This window comes from Lynx canadensis, chromosome B1 (genome assembly GCF_007474595.2).
Source record: "Lynx canadensis isolate LIC74 chromosome B1, mLynCan4.pri.v2, whole genome shotgun sequence".
Taxonomy (NCBI): domain Eukaryota; kingdom Metazoa; phylum Chordata; class Mammalia; order Carnivora; family Felidae; genus Lynx; species Lynx canadensis.
The window spans coordinates 180,794,212-180,810,756 of record NC_044306.2 but is presented as its reverse complement, the minus strand read 5'-3'; the positions used below and the strand labels follow the sequence as shown (position 1 = coordinate 180,810,756).

Below are 16,545 nucleotides of genomic sequence, written 5' to 3'. Positions count from 1 at the left end.
CAAATGTGCTTCATATATTATGAACCTATATAATCTTAATGAACATTTTCCATATGGTAATTGTAATGTTTGACTTTATATTCTTGAAAGCTCCAATGCCTACATAAATTCTTTCTCTTTAATACTAAATGTTGCTTTGTCACTTGTGTGAATATATGTCCCTCATTCTGCTTTTCTTAGATTCAATTCTGAAAGCAATATCCTTCGGTTATTTGATTATATGTAAGGTTCTTAAGCAATATTCTCAAGAACAGATGACCTCTATCTGCTTTGTTTCTCACTGCTATTGCAGATGTGTTCTATTTGCAACATACCCAATTTAATATCTTTCACTCTGTCTTTTAGTATCTTAGAAAGAGGAGAGTAAAATGCAGGATACTTGGATTAATCACTTAACATCTCAAGACCTCATGTATTTCACTAAAATGTGGAATTTGACTAGCTCATTTTAAAAGCAACTTCCAACTTTTTACAGAACATGGAAGACTGGGAATTTTAGAAATTAGAGTTTTGTTCTAGATTTGCCAGTAAACTATATTTCATTTCCCCAAGACACAGTTTCCTCATCTTTAAAATACAACAGCCAGTGATATCAGGGATATAATCTTTAGAGATAATATGTGTTGACTTATTTTTCTTTCTGGAGCTTTGTCTTGAAAATGATTCTGAGAATTGTGCTTTTAAAAATTGATGAATCCAAGGTGCCTGGGAGCCTCAGTCAGTTGAGCGTCCAACTCTTGATTTCGGCTCAAGTCATGATCTCAGGGTCATAGGGGGGAGCCCTGCGTGAGGCTCCTCACTAAGAGTGGAGCCTACTTAAGATTCTCTTCCTCTCTCTCTCTCTCTCTCTCTCCCTCTGCCCTCTCCCTTGCTTGCATTCCCTTTCTGTATAAAATTAAAAAAAAAAAAGGTGAATCCAAGAAAATGCTTGGTGCTCTAAGGAAGATAGGTTGAGGAAAGGACCACCATCTGAGATATTTGGAGGACTTTAATGCAAAAGAGACACAAAAGGTTGAACTCAATCTTGTGATTATTGAGGGCAGAAAGAATGCCAGTAGACTTAAATAGGAGAAAATTGCTTCCATAAAGGTGAAATTTATTGCCTTATGAAATGTTAATAAAATCTGCTTCATAGAATAGTCTGTGTTCTGAAATCTGTATCAGTAAAGATGTTGAAACTTAGGTTGCATGGTTAACTTCTCAAAGCATTATTAAAGGAACTCATTCATAAGACAGCAAGTTAGACAAAATGAATTCCAATGCTAATGGTCTGTGATTACATGGTAATTGTCAGACATAATAATAGTGATAATTCTGACTGGAATTTGGTAACATAAGTCTCAAAGATTTCATTGGAATTTGTGATTGAGAATTTTTAATACAAGTCATTGTAATTTTGAGACAATGCTGTAGTGCTCTAAAGTGCTTTTATCCTACGATGCTATTGTTCTGGAGAAAAAGTCACTAATTTTTTATTTGTGGAGCCATCGCTTCTTTTGTATCTGGAGACTTTCCCTTCTATCCTCACTGCAAATGCTCTTTCTCTATTGCAATGTAACTGACTATGAGAGCCATTGTGATAAAGACGAATAGAAAAAGTAACTTCATGATTGATTGTCTTCAATTTTATTAAGGCGTGGAACATAAAGCATTCATATAGAAACCTGAATTATTTTATCTGCAAGAGATTATGAAAATTCCTCATTTTGAAATCCGGTTAAGAAAAAAAAAATGCGTAACTTCTCAAGGTCATATGGTTAGTGAGCGAGCTGTGATCCAGATTTCCCCGAATCCCAGTATGGAGGCAACAAAATTTATTGCAGTAGCTTGCTTAAAAGTATAGATCTTGGTGAGTTGACACTTTCTTTTGTGTCCTTAGATGCACTACTTATCTCGAATCAGCAGGATGAAATAGGAAAGCAAACACACAATTTTATTTATAAGATACAGAAAAACACTAGGTAGTGTAGCCTGCTGTGTTCCTGGAGGGACATGGAAGTTGGCATCCTTTTGTAAAGCTTGACATTACAAACATTCTTTGCAATCGACTAACAACTTTTGCCAGAAGTGAAACCAGTCAAAACTATATTCCAACTTAAAGTCAGGAGCGGCATAATATGATCTTATCACCACTGTTTTGTGGCTGGAGACACCACAGTATGCAACATCCCCAGGGTTTATAGTCAATAAAGCAGAGCGAGTTAACCAAAGATTTCCAATCATAAGCATTAATGACTCAACCATCATTATTTAAGCTTGCCTGTCCACTCTAATCAGGACAACAGGCATCAATTAAATAAGTAGAACATCTGATTATAAAGAGAATTGTTAACACAAGCACATTAGCTGGTCGTAATAGGATATTAGCTAATTGGCAGGGGCAGGGGCAGGGGGATGTCCTTGGACGCCATAGTGCCTACTGCTCGGGATTTTAATTCTTTGCGAACTTTGTTGAGCATAGCAACATGATAAGCAAAAGTGTCTGAGTAATGAAGAAAATGCAGACAAATATTTTCAAAACAACAAAAACCATGTAGATCTCATTTTGAAATTGTGCCAATTTTGTGAGGTCACAGAAACCTTAATCATTATGCTAAAGTTTTACAGATTTCTGTGTTTATAATGAAAGCAAAAAATGAGATTGGGAGGGCTGATGGTTTTACAGACGTGTTTTGGATTATTTAATTTAATGTTTATTTACAATAAGGATCATATTATCAGTGGCCTTTTTTCTTATTTCTGAACTGGCTATCAAAAAGGCTTCAAATTTGTGAATCAAACAGGTCCTGCTTAGTAAGTATATTTTAAGATATCCATAAGACATTTTTTTCCAGGAGACTCACATTCTAATTGTATCATGGAAATCATCAGAATAGTAACTTTCAGCTCACTCACTAATTTGCTTTTCTGCAAAGTCTGCTGGGTTGCAATAGGTTAGGGGAGAATATCCAAATATTTTTGGCTTCAGCGGGAGTGAGAAGAGAAGCAGGAATCAAATAATTTGGCTGTGTTTTGCAACACTTGAAGAACTTAAAAAAATGTGATTATGCCTCAGATACTGAAATCATACGCTGCACTGTGATAGGTAGAAGGTATTTCAATAGAAAGTAAAGAAAGCAGGAAATAGATTAAAATTCAGCAGAACAAGCTACGTGTGCGTGGAAAGAATCGTTAAGTGAAGGAACAAGGAAACTCCTGGTAACCTGCCAGCCTTCTTTGATGGCTCCCTGGTTAACTGGGCAGATAGGCTCATTTTTACATTTCCAGAATATGTGAGTGTTATGTGAACATAGCATCATATCAATCTATATCATCTATATCTATATCTATATCTATATTTATATCTATATCTATATCATCTATATCTATATAATATACAATCTTTATGACAATCCAGGTTGCCTTAATAGGGGTATCAGGATAGTATACATCACAAAAGAAATACATCCATGGATATTTAAAACTACAGTTCATTATTTTAGATTTAAAGAGTAATGAAAATTTAGAAAAGGAAATGTATTTTATGTAACAAAAGTCTTTTTTTAACAAACTTCTTTTATTTTATATATTTGTATTTAAACTCCAATTAGTTAACATACAGTGTAATAGTGGTTTCCAATGTACAACATAGTGATTGGATGCTTTCTTAAAACACACAGTGCTCATCACAAGGGTACTCCTCAATCTCCATTGCCTATTTTAACCACCTTTCTCACCTCTCCTCTCTTATAACCATCGGTTTGTTCTCTCTAGTTAAGAGTTTATTTCTTGTTTGTCCCCCTCTCTCTCTTTCATTTCCTTTGCTCATTTGTTTTGTTTCTTAAATACTACATATGAGTGAAATCATATGGTATTTGTCCTTCCCCGACTGACTGACTTTGCTTCACATAGAAGTTTCTAGTTCCATTCATGTCACTGCAAATGGCAAGATGCCATTCTTTTTTAGGGCTGAGTAATATTCCATTTAATAAGCTTCTCTGAGTTTTCAGAAGAATTTGTTATAAGCTGTGAGGCAAAATATTTTCATGTATTTTTGGCCAAGCACTTTAAAGTTCTAATATTATTTTAACACAGTAAATTAGTTCAATCTGGAAGGAAATCATTTACAACTGAATAAATGATTACAGGATTTCATAGGACTTTTAAAGAATATAGCATTTTTGTCTGTTTTTTAAGACAGAATTTTATATTTATCTAATTTAATCAAGAGAAAGTTTACCAATAATTTTATATAACAAGTCGTTGCTATCATTAACTAAGTGACTGGCAAAAGGCAATAATCAATTATCTTACTACCAATTTAAGAATGGATTTTTAAGAAAGAAAAAAGTACAATGAACAGATAAACCATGCAAATATTTTACTAAATATATAATAATGTACGTTTCCAAACATAGCTATATTTGCTGGCCATTTTATTTTAATGTAACCCTTAAGAGCGAACACTGCTTCCAAAAGATTTCAATGATTTAAATGCTGAGTAGGGCTTTTTAGGAGGTAAAAAAAAAAAAAAAAACCTGCTTATTATTTCAAGAGCGTGGGGCTCTAGTGTGAGCATTAGATTACGAAGGTTAGATGGTTCAGTAAGTTTGAGAAAGTAAGAAGTCATCCACAATATGGTATAAATATCACTGACATTTTCCCAAGAGGCCATTATTCAGGCATCGCAGTGATGCTTTAATATACATTTCGCTTTTACCTCCAATTGCAGATTATTTATGAGATTTGATAATAAGAAGGGCTATGTTTTTGAATTTTACTTGTAAATCGAAGGGCACTAGGAGGAGAAATTTAGTAACATGAAGTTATTTTTTTATGCCAAGGGTTTATTATAAATAACTGTGAGGTTTCAAAGTGGTTTTCTCTAAGGAAATATGTGATAGATACAGCACCATTAGTAATTAAAATGATGAACTATTTTTAGGGCTCTCATACAGTCCAAATGTCACAGATATAAATTATTTTGTTTTATTGCACGAGTTACATCTTTAAACTGATAAGAACAGATACTACACTTGATCTTAGCCAAAAGGCCGAGAAGCGATTACGAGTTACATCTTTAAAAGAAAGTTGAATTAAATATTATAACTGATCATTGCCTGAAAGTTTGGGGAAAAGAAAAAAAAATACATACATTTATTACTGTTAAGTGTTATGGAGTTTACTTTGCCATTGATATAGTTTATATGAAAGCACGTGTCCTGTAGTTGTATGAATATTGTATTTATAAGGAAAATGTATATATTTATTCTTCCAGAAGTCTGATGGCGTTAAATAAATTTTCAAGTGTTTGTGGGTTACTTTAGTGCCTATGACCCTGGCACCTAAGGGTTTACTTTGTTGACAATGAAACTCTTAGTCACTTGAGCTCCAAATGAAAGTTTATTTTTTGTTTTTGTTTTTGTTTTATCTGAAATAGCTTAAGGTGCTAAAAGTGTGTGCCTGCATCTATTTTAGTAAGTGTTTATTTATCTCATTTACTTTGAATTCATACTTGAGAGCTTCCATTTTATCTACTGCAAGTTTTCAGTGAAAGCAGACATAGACGTAATCAATGAGTATGTGGTGGGCAGAGCAAAACCCTTGCACTGAATTGTCATCAACTGAATTTTGGTGGACACTCACTCTCCATGTTCTATTTCCCTGCTTGTAAAGTGATAACCTAGCAACATACATTAAGCTCCCAATAGTTCATGTGGGCATCATACAGATGGCTTGAGATAGAAAGGGAGAGAGGGAGGGAGGGGATGGATAAGAAGGGGAAAGAGAGGAAGGAAGGGAAGGAGGAAGGAAGGAAGGAAGGAAGGAAGGAAGGAAGGAAGGAAGGAAGGAAAGGGAAGGGAAGGTGGGGGAGGGAAGGAAAGAGAAGGGGGAAGGAGGAAAAATTTCCTAGTGATATATAAAAGGGTCAGTCCCCCAAGGCAATTTGGAGATGCTGCATCAAGTAGAAAGGGCATAGAAAATGCATATAATGGAATATTTTTCCGTTAACAAATGAATCTCTATATAGGTGGGCTTGAAGACATGCTTTTAAGAATGACGTGAAAAGTGAGAAATGACTGTGGCTAGGTCACATGACAAGGCCCTCTGCACAATTCTAAGCCAGGCAGTTCATGAATAAGCAAACTGCTGCCCTGTAGCATTACTTCCTATTGCTAACTGTAGGTGGACTTTCTTTGGCATGGCCACCTCTTTTGGATGATCTTCTAGAGAACATCTAGAGTTCTCTAGATGAAAAAATCAGAGGATGAATTTCATTGTAAATGTTACAAGAACAATCCTTACACACATGATTGCTTATTTCTGGGTAAAAGAAAATGAATCATGTGTAGAAAGTGGTGGGCTGCAAATAATTTGCAAATATAGATAAACAGAAAAAAATGCAAGCATGAGACAGAAAATTAGATGAGAACAGTTAATTCTCAAATAGCCATTAATCAAAATGGCATTTATCTTTCTTTCATCTCGTTTTCTGTCCTTGGATTTGTTGGATGTTTTTGACGCAAACCAACTTTGGCTGCTAAGGGGGTCTCAGTTATATTCACATGATTTTACACAATATAAAATGAGAAAATCACAGTCGGACCATAAATAAAACTGAAAATATCTCTTCTGAGTGGAGGAAAAGAGGAAAAATATGTTTAAAATATATTAATCTGAGTAAGCTGAGTTCGCTCTCTTTTTAGGTATACATTTTTTAAAGCTAGAGTTGATTCCATTAAAGAGGTGATTCAAATATAGGAATTAAGAAAAAAGAAGGCAAGTTGTGATTTGACATTGAAATGAAAATATATGGGTTTATAGGTCTTCTAGGTGGACTATTTTATCTTTCAACAGATCTTCTCTTGCCAACTGAAGAGTCACTTATTTCTTTTATGGGACTATTTATAAAATATTTACTATAATCTTAATAGCACTTTTAAATTAATGTGTTTTCATTCATACTCTCTCTTACTCAAAAATGATTTAAAGGGCCTTATAGAATTGCACAATCTTAACAACTAGTCATAGTTTCATTATGATTTAAACATATCTAAGTCTACCAAAAGCACAGCCCTCTTTCCCCCCCCAATGTATTTTTCTTATTTGAAAATGTCATCGTGGTATTTGCTCCCTGCCAAAGAGTGTGTCCACTGATATGTGCTGCACGTCTATAAAACCTATCTGTTAACAGAAGTCCATGGGGGAGGGGAAGAAAAAAAAAAGAGGTTAGAGAGGGAGAGAGCCAAAGCATAAGAGACTCTTAAAAACAGAACAGACTGAGGGTTGATGGGGGGTAGGAGGGTGGGGAGGGTGGGCGATGGGTATTGAGGAGGGCACCTTTTGGGATGAGCACTGGGTGTTGTATGGAAACCAATTTGACAATAAATTTCATATTAAAAAAATAAAAAAATAAAATAAAAATTACCTGTTGGTCTCCTTAGAAGATACAAAGATAGTATCTCAATTGGTTTACTGCCATCTTTCTGTTGCAGAAAGATCCAAACCAACTCACCTGTCGTAGTGGATATATGTAAGATGTCTGCTGCTACTTTGGCCAAACAGAACATGCCCGGAGGGTGCTGTTGCAAAATTTGTCTCAGTGGCTTTAAAGCATTTCCTCTGACCTAACTAATCTCCCTCACTCACCTCTCTACCCACAAAGTAATCTGTTTTTCAGGGTTGGTAATCTGCTTCTTCCTTTCCTCAGTCAACACTCTCATTTATTCAGTGCCAGGGAAAACAGAATTCAGTTGAACAAATGCACATTGGTTTATGAACAAATCAAGTTGGTCTTAGAGGAAACAAATTATTTGAGTTCCTTCTTACATATGAAAGGCTATTGGGACTCTAAAACAGGGATATCTCCAGTTTAAATAAATGTTTAGTAAACACATGTCTCTCCAATTGGTAGAAATGGAAGAAGTATGACAAAATGAAGGGGAGATTTCTGACATTGGATTAATTATAGCACCAAAGATGTGTGCCAAGGCACATCAGCTAGACTTGTTCAGGTTATACAGCCCAAGTCATTATTTTCTTAAATTATTAGTCTTCAGGTTATTGAAAAACCTACAGTATGTGTGTGTGTGTGTGTGTGTGTGTGTGTGTGTGTATGCACATGTTTGTGCACTCATGCATGTACATGTTTCCAGCTGAGGTAGAAAAGTGGTTAAGTCATTCTCTATAAGAGGGAGTAAGAGTCTTGAGATTGGACTGAGACTCTTGACTTGATATTAGTATTTTTCTCAGTGGCTGTCCCACCTGTTCATTATTTCTGCTGAAGTGACAATAGCTTAGTTGGGCTTCCACCTTGAAGGTAATAAGCCTGCAGACCAAGTTGTATTATCGTCAGTGTTCTAATCAGCAAAGGTACCCTGACCGCCCACATGTCAGGTATTTACCAATCATGGGAAGTGGGGAAGTAGGATATATTACTGCTGCTATCAGGGTGAGAAACACAAAAGACGTCAGCCATTGGTCCACTATTGAAACCATCATATGAAACTCAAACTGTGGCTAATGGTAGCTATAATCAAGAAAATCTGATAGGGGCTGACTCACAGATTCCTCTGGCTTTCGATCTAAATCTAGTCAATCAAAAATAAGACTTCCAAGTATAAAATATCATGCCATATGTTGACTAAGCATACGTTTTGAGGCTTAAAAGTCATTGGCGATATCCTATTCCTTTCTAACTTTGCGGAGTTTCTTTTCCTGCATAATATTACTTTCTTTGGTCAGTTTTTGTACATAAACTACCTATCAATATTTGAAATCCTTAAATGGTGAAGCTGTTTTCCCAGTTCTTGATCATTTAACACCAACTACCACATTTGCACTGTTACAATATAATAAGCCTTTACAAAAATAGTGGCAATTAATTTCATCAAACAATTAATAACAGTACAAGGTATCTCCTTCGTGTCCAATCTGTGCAAGGTGCTAGACTGAATTCCTGGAATTCACTTTATTTCTTATATTGTTTCCTTCCTTCCTTTTTTTTTTTTTTCTCTTTCTTGCAAATGGAGTGGTTGGACATTTTTCAGAGTCCATAGATGGTAAAATGGTATATACAGTGCATTTTAGAATGTATGATACTTGCCAAATCTGAGTGGAATGTCAGAAATGAGAAAAAAGAGGAAACAGCACAACCAAGCAAGTTACCCCTTTTGCTCGTTTCCAAGTCATTTTTTAGGTCTAGGGAAATTTTGACATGAGTGAAAACCTTTCTCAACTCTGCAAACCAGACTTAATTCAGAAGATCACTCTGAGTCTTATGGATTGTGACAGTATCAGAGGGGCCATATTTTTACATGGATGAAGCACTCCAGGACAATTCCTGAAATATATTAGGCACAAACATATTACCTTTGCATCTCAGGCACATATGTCTTAGATGCTCCCTTGTTGTATCTTCAGTAAATGCGTGTATTTTGGCTTTGTAAGAAGTATTCCATTTTCAACTAACATTAAATTGTCTGCACATTATCTGATCCCGATAATGGTATAAAGCAGGGTCTATCCTGCACTTCGGAGTTCATTTTCTTGGGGGAACGTCTCATTCACTGCTTTAGTTTGCCATAGGGGAAATGACAGGGTGTATTAAGCGCCTTCAGTGGCAATCACTATATTTATTCGGGGACTTACTGCATTTCACTTTTCGTATCTTTGCATATGAGAACCTCAAATGCACTTTTTTTCTTACCCCCCTGGGGTAGGCAGAAAAAACAGCAGAAGAAGCGTCATTTGAGAGCTTTGGACAACGGAAGGGGCCTTACAAGGGAACTCCAAACTAGAATAGACTGAAGTGGCATTCTTTCACCTGCATTTCTACCTACTCAGGCAATTCAAGCAGAAACTAGGGAAGCCTTCCCTTTTCCACATTTTAAATGAACTGCTGAGGGTTTGTTTTGGTTTGTTGCGTTTCTTAATGCTATTCCCAGTTATGGAGCATAGAGGGGCACTCTCCATCCCATTGCCTAAAATTCCCTTTCAGGGAAAGTGGGAGATAGAGTTATTGCTTTAAGTTTTGCTCGAGTGCTTATTTTCTAATTCATATTTATGCCATGGTTTTTTTTTCCACACAGAGCACTTGAGGCATTCTCTAGAATCCATAAGAAATGCGTATATGTTAATTAGCTTATATGCAGTTATTTTAAATTCAACCACTCTTAGTTTCTCTTGGTCTGTATTCTCGTACAACTTACTTCTGTCGTATATTTAGTAGGGTGGTCTTTAAGGTATAGCCATGTATATTTTAATTATATATGAGTACATGCATAATACATATGTACATGTATACATATACATATGTATATGTAAATATACATATGCATATGTACATGTATATGTACATGTATATGTACAATATCGTATATGTATAATAAATATGTATATATTGTATACATGTATACATATAAACATGTATAATAAATAAGTATGAATAATAAAATATGGTAGATATTTTCTGCAATATAAATTTATGTTTGATGATCCTGACTTACACTGGGAGATGAAGTAAATAATTTGGATCAACCAAAGCACACAGAGGTATGAATACATTCAATAATTGGCATTTCCATAATTCTAATGATATAAGATGATATCTTTAACATTAAGGGCTGATTTTTGGGAAAAAACATGAAAGTTAATTTTTTTAGCCTTTTTAAAGGGTAATGAATTGCTGCCATGAAAACAATTTTGTTTAAAGTATGTTTGAGTATTTTATCAATCCCCTCCTTTTTCCTGAAGCTATTACCTCTATAGATCACATGGTAAGATATCAAATCACCTTTCACCACTCCCGCAAAACAAGATCTTTAAAATTCTAAGCATTTAAAACCCTCGAAAGAGATGTTACCTCACGCTGTTGAATCTTCCTATGCAGATTAGGTATCCTTCCTCATGTTACACCAGCACTGAAGGAAATTAAAGAAAAGAAAATGCAGAACTTGCCAGCTGGAGATAGTCATGTTAAATATTTTGCCCTTTTGTGCTCTTTCATCTGTATCCTTGCGTCAGAAGCAAAACAATCCTTGAAGTTTTGTGGAACTTCCAGAAGAACATTTTTAAAAAGAGACAAAAGCGATTTTACCCTAAGTTGAGCAGCAGCCGCAGCCAAATTATTACAAATAATCGTCAAGCCATATCCCGACAAGATGGCCGCTTTCATCCAAAAGTATTTCTGTGGAGTGAAGTGCATTTTTTTCTCTTGGAATCTTTCAAGACAATTAATTTTCAGTGCACACAGATGATTTAGGTGGATAACCTGGCTGTGTTAAACGTGTACCCTGTTTCTGACCATCAACAGTATAACTCATCAGACTTTCCAAAGCAAGAGCTATTTTAATCAAAGGGTTTTCATTGCAGATCCCTGACTGCTGCTGGCTAGATGTCAGAGCTTGGAAGATACTCTCTGAGTAATTGTAAAGCACTGTTCTCAATCAGCATATATTATTGCAGAGCTACAGTGACACCGTCAGAATTTCTATTGAAGTTATACCTTGGTCATTTGAACTTTGACTCCTACATCCTTTACCGGATTAAAAGCATGTTACATCCTTCCCCTTTTATAAAGGTGTTTAGGACAAAAAATGCACTCTTTTGGGCTGGTTAGTTACTCAATGGGGATAGCTGTCATTGTTTTTGTGACAGGATTTCATATCCATAAAGTCTTTTATGACTGTTGTAATGTTAGCCCTCAAATGTAGGGCAGTAACTCTTAAAGGACAGGGGAACTTGGATGTCTCTTTGGATATGAGAGTAAAAGAAGAGAAACACACTTCGCATTTTGGTTTGGCTTGGTCCATTGTTTGTTTTTATTTTTTTGAGGAGAGTTGGATGTGGATTGAGTAAGAAGGCTTCGTCTGTTGTTTTTTTGTTTGTTTTTGTTTTGTTTTGTTTTGTTTTTTGCCTCCAACTTTTCAAAAGAAGCTAGAAGTAAGAAATCACATATAGAATCCTCATCCACTTTCTCTCAAAGGCTCCATATTATTAGTAGTTGAAAAAGAAGGGGCAGTTCCCTCTGTTGGGACTTGACCACGTTGCAAATAGGGAGCGAAAGGTCTTCTGAGATCATGCATCAGATGACTGTGAAAGCTGAAATAAAAGTCCAGGTTATCAAAATTGCTTTCAAGGACAAAATCCTATTATTCTTGTGAGAGAACATAATTTAGTAAGAAGAGCACCAAAATGGGAACTAAGAACCCGGTTTTAATCCTTCTTAAGAAATAAACCAGGCAATCTATCTTCCTTTCTATCCCTCAATTTCCATATTGTGAAATTATGGAATTGGGCTAAAGACTTGTAAAAGCCATCTAGTTTTAAATTTGATATTTTTCTATGTGCTGGATATTTTTAAATTAACCAATTGAATAAAGTGTGGTTATTTAAAATAGAAACAACTTGTCACAAAATTATAATAATTTGAGAGCTGTCATAAATCCATATAAGGATTGTGGCTAAGAAGGATGTTGAACTGCGAGAAAGCAATGACTGACATTACAAAGAAAAAAAAAATCTAAGTCATAAACACAATTGGTTTTTACCGTCTTGCTTTTTTTTTTTTGGTTTTGTTTGAATTGTAATTTCAGACTGTGCTTTCAAAACTAATCATAAAAGAGCCTAATAGCTGGCAATAGATATTTTCTAAAATTGGGCCAAATACAATTTCCTGCACATTTACAATCAAACAATTCTTATAGTTTATATTATGCTTTTCAGTGGACAGTCTGCATATGATGTCTTTTTGACTTTGCTCTCTCTGTGTTTAAAATTATAGTTTATGCTTTTGTAAAAAAACTATACAGACTGTGACTGGCAGAAAATACAGACAATTGTATAAACCAAAGTATACTTTCAACTGTAGAAAATAGTTTGCCTTATAGAAGCCCATAAGATCTTAGAAACTTTCATATATATATATATATATATATATATATATATATATATATTCAGACTGAACTATTTAACAATAACATTGAAAATAAACACACTAATAAATGTTAGCCTTCGGAACAAAATGTTTTGAGTAGCATTTCCCTAAACCCAAGAATCAAAGAATAACAAATGAAGCATCAGTACTGTCTGAGTTCATACCTCTAGCGTCCAATCTGTAGGACCTTTACCACTGAAAGCCTATTATTGCAGACTTTTGTCCTGGAATCTAGTAAACTGAACCACACAGTTACATTTTATACATAGTTCTCGCGAAACCCAGAGAACAGCTCAGAAGAGCCTTGGTCTGTGTGTCTGACTCTTGCACTAGAATGAGAATCTTGTGAGTTAAGAGATCCTGTCTCCTTCATAAACAACTCAGTCTCATACGTAGCGGGCCTCGAAAGTTTTCAATATACGTTTGAGGAATAAACGCATTTCTTGGATTTTATTAAAAACATGCCTTTAAAAACCAAACATAAGACACAAAGAACACTATTCTGTATACAGTCTTCACTGTTTCTCTTTGGCTTTATTTATTTTGCAAATATTTGCTGAGGGGACACTGTGTTCCAAGTATCTCTTAGCTTCTAGGAAAAAAAAAAAAGGATTAATTATGCAGAGCCTTTGCCTTGTGTAAATTCCCAGGATTCGGTGGAAAGAACAGAAACACTGTTAATAGGAATTAAAATGTGACCATAAATGTAAAGAAAGGATATTATGGCAGAGTGAAAAAGCAATGGGGTTGGAGACTATTTTTTAATCTGTTTTAAATTTATTTTGAGAGAGAAGAGAAGAGAGAAGAGTGGAAGTGGGGGAGGGGCAGAGAGAGAGGAGAGAGAGAATCCCAAGCAGGGTCCGCACTTGTCAGCAGAGAGCCCTGTGCGGGGCTCGGTCCCAAGAACTCTCCGATCATGACCTGAGCAGAAATCAAGAGTCGGAGGCTTAACGGACTGAGCTGGCCAGGCACCCTGGAGACTTTTTGATGGGGGGAACACATGAGCAGAAGCTTTTAGCTTTTTTCCTACTTTAATCTCCTAAAATAACCCTAAACCCTAAGCTTCTCACCATGAATATTCTATTCACAGAATTGTGCATACTTTTTTTTTCCACAAAGAATCATTTATTTTTTTCAATCAGGGATTTTGAAAGGATAGTTAAGTTTGTACACTAGTCATTTTGAGTTCAAGCTTTAATACAGAGTTGCTTAACAATTATTCATGTTTATGTCTCTGTGCGAACAGGAATATCACCTGGGTTAAAATAATTTTCCTTAAATGTTGTAAAACCCAAAATGGCATGTAATAGTCCACAGAGACACAAGACAACTCCAAATTTCTCAAGCCTGCTTGTGCCTGCATGCCTCTGTGTTTTCTTTGCCCTGTGACAGTGTTTCTCTCTCTCTCTCTCTCTCTCTCTCTCTTTTTTCCCTTTTGGACAATTCCTAGTCATACATTAATGTCCACAAATATTATCTCTTCTCATGAACTTATGTAACAGCTCCAGGATCCTGCATAAAATGATAATCTCTCCGTCTCTTTATAGCATTTGGTATGCATCTCGGTCAGAGAATATTTACTGAGAGCCTCTTTTGTTTAAAGCACTGTGCCAGGAACAAAGAGTCATTTCAGCTCTACAGACAGGGCTGTTTTAGGTCAGAATGCAGAGCCTAGACTTGTTGGTTATTTACGGCCGGTGTCCACTCTGAATGCCCCATGCCCTCGCTTTACCAGTTTATTAACTATTTTGAATGTCGCCCCTATGGAATGCACAAATAGTACCTGAACACTTTCAGACACACCGTTCGTGCTTCTTCCCTTGAAGCTGTACCACAGCACTTACCTGGCAAATTCCTAGAGAAGAAAGAAGTTTGGTTTTGTTTCTTGTCTTTTTTTTTTTTTTTCCCTCAAAGATTTTCCAGAGGAGTGTCAATGCCTATTCCGTGAATCCTTCAGGAACTGAAGGACACTTTGAAAAAGCAATTCAGGAAATACACGGAGAAACCCAAAGGAAGCCGAGGGATGCCTCTACCTATTCAGGGAAGACCGACAAATTGAAAAATGGAGTGATGGAGAATCTCATCCAGATTTGCAAGCCATTTCCTAAGCCTTGTCTTTAAGGGCACTTGTGGCTTTTCAGTCTCATAGATCCAAGACTGCTTGGGAAGAAAGGAGAAGAGAGAAAGTTATAGTAAGGGAGGGGAGGAGGACAGAGAGAGAGAGAGGAAATATTATAGCTAAAAGCCCTGAAATACATGATTTTAATGTATCCTATCTCTCACCAATGTGTGTGGAACAAAATTCAAAGTCTTTTATTCTTTGGTTTTAAATACCAATAGTGAAGGGGCGCCTGGGTGGCTCAGTCAGTGAAGTGTCTGACTCTTGTTTTTCAGCTCAGGTCATGATCTCATGGTTCTGTGTGTTCGAGCGCTGCTTGGGATTCTCTCTCTCCTTCTCTCTCTCTGCCCTTCCCCGCTCACGCTATCTCTATCTCTCTCAAAAATAAACTTTATTAAATAAGTAAAACAAACAAATAAATATCCATAGGGAATAAAATTATAGACATTAGACTCAAACAGACTCCTGCTCAGACCTCATCTATTATGCTTCCGAGCTGAGCGTCGTTAGACGCTTAAGTGACCTCACTGAGCATCTCTTTTCACAGAGCTTTTGCCTGAATTAAAAAACTAACTGCTGATCATCAATCACCTCCCGTGTGCTAGACTCTGCTCTCTGAATTACGCTAACTTAATCATCACCACAGTGATATTGTCCTCATTTTACACCTGAGGAAATCGAGGTTCAGGATCATTACTTCACCCGGATTTTCCAAAATTCAGCCACATGGTTTCAAAATTTCCAAAATTCATCCAAATACTTTCACCCAGGTGGTCAGACCACACAGTCGGAACCCCGTGCATTGTGTTGCACACATTTCCTTCACGAAGTGACTTAGGCACATAGTAAGTGCTATACCAATGGGCTTTTATTAATAACAATTTTGAAATAGACTTATGCTGTAATTTTGTTGTAAATTACACAGCACAGAAGTGTGACGAAACGGTAGCTCCACTTTCTTCCTGGCACAAATAATACTTTATAGGAGTTGAATGACACATTTTAAGTACCAGACACTTTTTTTTTCTCCTATTACTTCTTAGAAGATGAAGAGAAAGCACCGTTTTCTTTACTAATTCTAAGTATCCCAGACAATCAATACTGGTTTACAAAACATATTGCCAACTGTTAACTCGATTTGTCGGGTGGAAGACGGGTTTAGAATATTTTCTACAGCTACAGAACAATAGATAAAAAGGCGTCGTTGTAGTATAAACTATTAAGAGTCCAGGTTTTCAGATGCTGTTTTTTGAAGTAGTGAAAGTCGCTTCATCTTGCTAAGCTTCAGGCTCCTTATTTGCAAAGTGTAAGGTAGTTTCAAACACAAATGACACTTCCGCCTCTAAGGTCAGTGGTCCCGTGGTTTGGTGGGTAAAGTCCTGGGAAGGAATATTATGTGCACCTCATTAGCAAAATTCAGGTAACCCAAATATAGAATCGTCTACTTTTTGAAGTTATCAGATCTACATTATTAGAAATACTCAAAAGAATTCCCTTCGAAAGCTGATTG

At 36.0% G+C, this 16,545-nt stretch overlaps 1 protein-coding gene and 1 pseudogene across 3 annotated transcripts in view; one reads left to right on the top strand and one right to left on the bottom strand.

Annotated features, from left to right (window-relative positions):
• Positions 1-16,545, top strand: part of PCDH7 (protocadherin 7) — a 422,491-nt gene that overhangs the window by 223,589 nt on the left and 182,357 nt on the right. The gene's annotated exons all lie outside the window — the stretch shown is intronic.
• Positions 4,879-5,045, bottom strand: LOC115513241 (annotated as a pseudogene).